The sequence below is a fragment of the Mastomys coucha genome, unplaced genomic scaffold (assembly GCF_008632895.1).
Source record: "Mastomys coucha isolate ucsf_1 unplaced genomic scaffold, UCSF_Mcou_1 pScaffold4, whole genome shotgun sequence".
In the NCBI taxonomy this organism is placed as follows: domain Eukaryota; kingdom Metazoa; phylum Chordata; class Mammalia; order Rodentia; family Muridae; genus Mastomys; species Mastomys coucha.
Window position 1 is genome coordinate 13,989,040 of NW_022196910.1, and position 6,000 is coordinate 13,995,039.

The window sequence follows — 6,000 nt, forward strand, 5'->3', positions numbered from 1 at the left end:
CAGTACTAGTACCAACAGTGAGAGATATATTTACACACAAAGTGCTATAACATAATATATATAAAAACATTTGGTCTTCACAAGTTTTGGATGTATTACCATGTCCATTTCACAGGTAGGGGAATCCGAGCTACATATTGTCAACCAACTTGGACAAGTTCGAGCTGCCGGGCAACACTGGAGGCGTGGCTCAACGCAGGCCGGGTAGTCTGCTCTTAGCCACTAGCCTGCACCGCCTCCTTCAGTTAGGAAAGGGCTGTGTTACAGTCCCAGCTGCCCCGTTTAACTGCCTGGGTCAAGAAGGGCAAGCCACTTGAAAATATATGCGATTGACAATTCCAAGGAGTTTCATGGAGCTTAGGATGTGAAAACATTTGTAAAGGCATGAAGCTTCTTAATGTAATCACGGATCTACATACATATTCGTCACAGTGTCATCTATAACTCAAGATCACTGTTCTACAAAGGATACCCATTTTCTCTGGTGGCTTGCCAGGCACCAGCAGACAAGGGCCAGACTCAAGTCCTCATATACTGAAGCTTGTGACCCGGGCTGTCCTCTGCACCCTTCTAAGAGCTTATCCTAGCTTGTTCCCAGCCCTCTCAGTCACACATTAAATGATCCCCTCCCGGACATTTGCAAATCACCACCCCGGAGCGATGGGTCCGGATGGGGGTCACCTGGCCACCCAGCGACCGTCCCGGGCATCCCGGGTCCCCAGCGGCCAGCTCCACGCTGACGCAGAGCTTACATGAGCGAGGAAGATGAAAACACCAGCTCTTCTCGCCCCGCGGTGTCGGCGTCCCGCACCTCCCGCGTGGATGCGAGGCCTGACGGAAGCAAACTGAGGATAAAGAGCTGCTGGTTCCTAGTGGCTCTGGGAAGCCACGCCCTGCTCTTAGGAGGCGGGAGAACTGCCCGTGTCAGAATGACAAAGCAAAAATCCAGTCCCCGCACAGCCTCGGCAACCTGTGCCTGTGGTCCCCGCAAAGTGAGAGCTCCTAATTGGACGGTTACAACATCCACGCTGCTCGGAACCGCCCCCCGACCCAAAGGCCCCGGCTGCTATTCAAAGAATGTTGGGAACCAGAACGGGGTAGGAGTGTGGAGTGAGTAAGCCCGCCTCAGCCCTAAGGCGCTGCGGTCTACATGAGCTTGTGTTAGTCACATGAGTAACTTTAAAAATATTGACCCCCGGCACCCATACAGACGTTCTGATGCCCCGGCACTGGCTGTGACCCTGCCAAATAGTTTTCTGTTTTTGTTTTTAAATCCAAAAGTTAATCTAATTGACTGCAAAAGTCAGTGACCCACTGCCCTAAAGTAATGGATTAGTCAAGTCTGGTGATTCTCTTAAGGAAGTTCCCTGGTGTTTTAAAACCATGCCTGCTTCATCCTGAGTAACCCTGAAAAGAAATGACTAATTTCCCCTTACAATACTTCCTCCTCGTCCCAATCGGGCTTGGGGGTTCACCTTAAGGAAAACAGTATATTTAGCACTTGGCACACCACGAGCAGCATCGACCAAAGAAGGCCTTGTCCTCTCATGCCTCCCTGGCCCAAGGCTACTAAGAATGCTTGAGTAATGGATGGATGGATGGATGAATGAATGAATGGTCAGACCCACTGGCTGGGTGAAAGAAAAAAAAAAACTAGGTGAGAGGATTGCTGGCTCCTAACAGCCTGAAGCCACGCCTCCTGAGAACTGGTTGGCCTCACCACATTCCTTCTAGGCTCTTCCAAGGTGAAAGTAAGAAACATGCATAAACTTACACACACTGCCAGGATGACCAGAGGTTTCACCCACACTGCCCGATGCTCACTTATTGTGTATGTACAAGCAGTGCTTGAACCAGAGCAGCCCCTGATTTTCAAGTGTCAGGACTGGATGCAAAGTGCCTAGCTCCAAAGTGTTCAGGGCAAAAGTAGTTAAGGACCAAGGGATGGAAAATTTGATTACCTCTGGCTCCTGAGTCAAGCTCTGTTTGCCTTATCTCAGGTACTCAGTATAGGGACAGTCCGTAAAGGAAGGTCATGAACACCTCCTTCTTAAAAAAAAAAAAAAAAAAAAAAAAAAAAAAAAACAGTGCAACTTTTGTTTGGTTAGTTGTTTTTTCGAGACAAGAGTTTCTCATTATAGCCCTTGCTGTCTTGGAACTCACTCTGTAGACCAGGCTGGCTTGGAACTCAGAAATCCACCTGCCTCTGCCTCCCAAGTGCTGGAATTAAAGGTGTCCACCACCACTGCCCGGCTCCTCAATGCTCTTAAGATAAGCAGACTATATAACACACGTGGCTAAAAGAGCTCTCCCCATTGTGAGAAGATGCAGAGAGCTCTATTCTGGTCCCATTTAGTTACTGGTTAAGGGAAAGGGGTCCTCCTCACCTTTCCCCATAGCTCAAGAACTGCTCGCTGTCTAATCAAACACCTTAAATCACTTTGACTGTGCTTGTTTGATTTTTTGTCTCCCCAGAATGTGGTATTGTAGCTCCGAAAACGATGGAAAATCAGCTAAGACAGATGATGGGGTCCTACTGCATCAGCAGCACTATAAAACACCCACCTACAGAGAGCTTACTCAGGTACAATAACCACTACTCAGACCTTCATCTCTAGGGCCCCTTGAGATCAAGGCCAGGTTTCTTAATGATCCAGACAAGGCAAGACCCATCCTTGTTTGAAGAGGTTTGTTTGTTGTTTTGTCAAAACAGGGTTTCTCTGTGTAGCCCTGGCTGTCCTAGAACTTGCTCTGTAGACCAGGCTGGTCTCAAACTCAGAGGTCCCCTTGCCCCTTGCCTCCCAAGTTCTGGGATTAATAAAGGTGTGAGCTGCTCCTGTTCCCCACCTCCACCCCCGGCTAAGAACCACTCCTGTTAGTGTTAGCTGTCCACAGAGTCTGCACCCTACTTAGCAAACCATCTTTGGAGAAACACATGGAGAGAGAGAAGGTCAGGGCCACAAACCTCAAGTCTGTCCTCAGCCCTGTCCAGCAATCCTTTCTCCCTGTCGCATTTCCCCAGCTGCCACAATGACTCTTCCATTTTTTTCCCTTCCACTTTTCTCGAGTTTCTAACATCACTGCTGCATCTTGCCCTCCCTCTGCTCATGACCTAGTTTCTACCTTAAGAAACTAGAATCGGCCAGACAGGACTTCCCAGCATTCCCCCATGGTCAGCAAACTACTGAAGTCTTTACTATGGCTTCCAGTAGAGGAAAAGCAAGGTTCGTGGTCACCAGCACTTGCCTTCTCCATTCAACACCTTCATCCAGAAAGACACCCTCAGTCACCATCAATTTCTTGATCTGTACCTGATCATTTCAGTCATGTAAACACACTTGTGTGCCTCTCACTCTAGAGGAGCTGTCACAGCATCCTTTCACAAGGCAATGGCAGTAAGGTGGGTATTGGAAGAGCTCTCTACACTCCGGAAGAACATTAAAGGGAGTGGGAAGGCAGGAAATATCTAAGGATGTGCCTGTGGGAGAGGCTAAAGGGAAGAGAAAGCACGTGCCAGGGGACACAAGAAACCAGCATCAAGCTGGTACAAATCCATAGTCTGACTTGAGAGTCCTATTTTTTTCTCTCTCTCTCTAAATGGAGATTTCCAACAGGCAACTGGATATATAGATCTGGAGGTCAGAGCTAAAAGTAAAAATTAGGGAGAAATTAGGGGAGGCCAATATAAATGATACCATACATTATATGCACTAGCTGGGCCTGGTGGCACATGCTTTTGGTCCCAGCACGCAGGAGCTGGAAACAGATCTCTATGAGTTCGAGGGTAGCCTGGTTCATAAAGTGAGGCTGAAGGCAGCCAAGAGTCTCAAAAATAAACAAACAAAAGGATAAAAATAGTGCATATATTGGGATTTTCTAGGGAAAAGAAAACCCAGTGGTGGGTGGAGTGTGAAGGGGCTGTGAGGTTAGAAGGGTCTCAGTTAACAGTTAAGTACTAATACTCCCTGTACTAATGCTGGAGAAGGGAGGCCAAAGATCAGGAGTTCAAAGTTATCCTTAGCCTGGGAGTTTGAGGCCAGCCAAGACTACAAGAGACCCTGTCTCACACTAAAAGAACTGGCTCGATGATTTAGAAGATCAACAGATCTCCAGCCTCTGGGCTGGAGATTCAAGTGGCACTCTACTTCTCATTCAGTGGGCCTCTGGCTTTTCTCTGGGAACCTTGACATAGCTGGATAAAGCCCATGAGCACGAGCAAGTTATGGGAGGTAATCTGAACTCTGGGTCTACTGATTTCAATGTTAATTACACTTCTAAGGTACCTTCGCAGCAACATCTAGTGTTTAACTAAATGAGTGGGTGACCAGAGCTGGGTCAAGTTGACACAGAAAGTTAATTCTCACACTCTGGTACTCGATGAGGTCACCCTGAGAGTTAGTTTATTTAGGGAGATGAAGGTGGTCCTCCCACCTCCTCATCTAACCCAAACCTCCCCTTCACCCCAGTCATGAGGCCACCCTCCATCCCTTTAATTACCATGCTTCCTGGCTTTGCTGACTTCCAAGTGCTCCACAAATCCAGTTCCAACCTGTCTTCCCTGAGGACGCAATCAAAGAAGCCAAGTCCTATGAAATGTGCCACAGTACCCAGCAGTCACTCCACCTGGGGATCGCACAGTTGCGATTGTATTTTATCTATGATTATTAGATCAATGTCTGACTCTACGATAGCAGGGTCAGTCAACTTTCCAGGTCACAGAGATGTGTATCTGCACTGTCCCACCTCAGTGTACAAGTGACTACTGAGCTCTTAGAAGACAGTTTGCAAGAGTATGGATATGTTTACTTTACTTAAATCCAATGGATGTAAAGGTAAACAGCCACAAGTGATCAGGGGCTGCAATTACTATTTTAACCACCGTATGTCCAATACCTAATAAAGTGTCCACATACAGTAATCACTCAGTAAATATTTGTCCAGAGGTTAAACTTGTAGATTGAGGATATCACTATCAGTAGTTAATTTATATACCATGTATCTTTTCCATATAGGGGGAAATGTGTTTGGGTTTTTTTGTTTGTTTGTTTGTTTTTGAGACAGGGTTTCTCTGTGTAGCCTTGGCTGTCCTGGAACTCACTCTGTAGACCAGGCTGGCCTCGAACTCAGAAATCCACCTGCCTCTGCCTCCCCAGTGCTGGGATCAAAGGCGTGCGCCACCACCACCCTGTGGAAAATGTTTTTAACATGACAAATGTCAGGGGGTCTCCTATAGTTCCAGGGAGGTGAATTTCACTTTTACAAATGTGGTCTATCTCAAGAGGAAGCTGAGACAACAGTAAGAACATACTGGTCGTCTGACTAGAATTCTGTCTGTAATCTGCCTGGGAAGTGTGGTGAATACCCAAATGTGGCGGTTCACAAGCTCCTCTGAATACACGGAAGGGAAGCGGATACTGCCCTGAACCCAAAGCCTGAGAAATAACAAAGGTGGGATCTGCGAATGGGAACCGTCAGGACTTGATGTGTGTAAACCCAAGTTGTACATGACTAATTTAGTTTGTCCTTCCAACTATCTGATAAGGGGAATAGTCTTGTTTTTCCCATTTTACCGATAGAAAGGAGGTAAGTTTGTTGGCCCCTAGATACAAGAACAGAGCTGAGACTACCCCAGGGCCATAATACTGAGCTACCTCATGAGCAAACTGTCCCAGGCAGAGCAAGCAATATGCAGAAAGGAACTAAGGTCTTAGGAAGGAACCAGATGTCTCTGTATAAAGGGAGGTGAAACAGAGACAGACTAGATTCCACCTGTGGATCAAAGGCAAGAAAGTGCTTGGCCCATTTCCTCACATGCTCAATGAAGTCCCATAAGAAACTAGAAACGAGGACTGTAGACAGTTAAAAGAGTTTACCAAAGGAAGTAATTGTGGGCCTGGTGTGGTGGCGCACGCCTTTGATCCCAGCACTTGGGATTGGAGGCCAGCCTGGTCTACAGAGTGAGTTCCAGGACAGCCAGGGCTACACAGAGAAACCCTGTCT

General features: G+C 47.2%; 1 protein-coding gene across 7 annotated transcripts in view; it reads right to left on the reverse strand.

The window, feature by feature from the left end:
• The window catches only part of Txnrd1 (thioredoxin reductase 1), an 82,767-nt gene that overhangs the window by 39,364 nt on the left and 37,403 nt on the right, over positions 1-6,000 (reverse strand). For 2 of the 7 annotated variants that reach the window (XM_031348947.1, XM_031348942.1), the window contains exon 1: positions 753-954. The exons of 3 other annotated variants lie outside the window; for them this stretch is intronic. The gene's annotated coding sequence lies outside the window, so the exon portion shown is untranslated. Of the gene's footprint in view, positions 1-752; positions 960-6,000 lie in introns of those variants that run through there. 2 more of the 7 variants (XM_031348941.1, XM_031348946.1) reach the window with 2 other exon arrangements.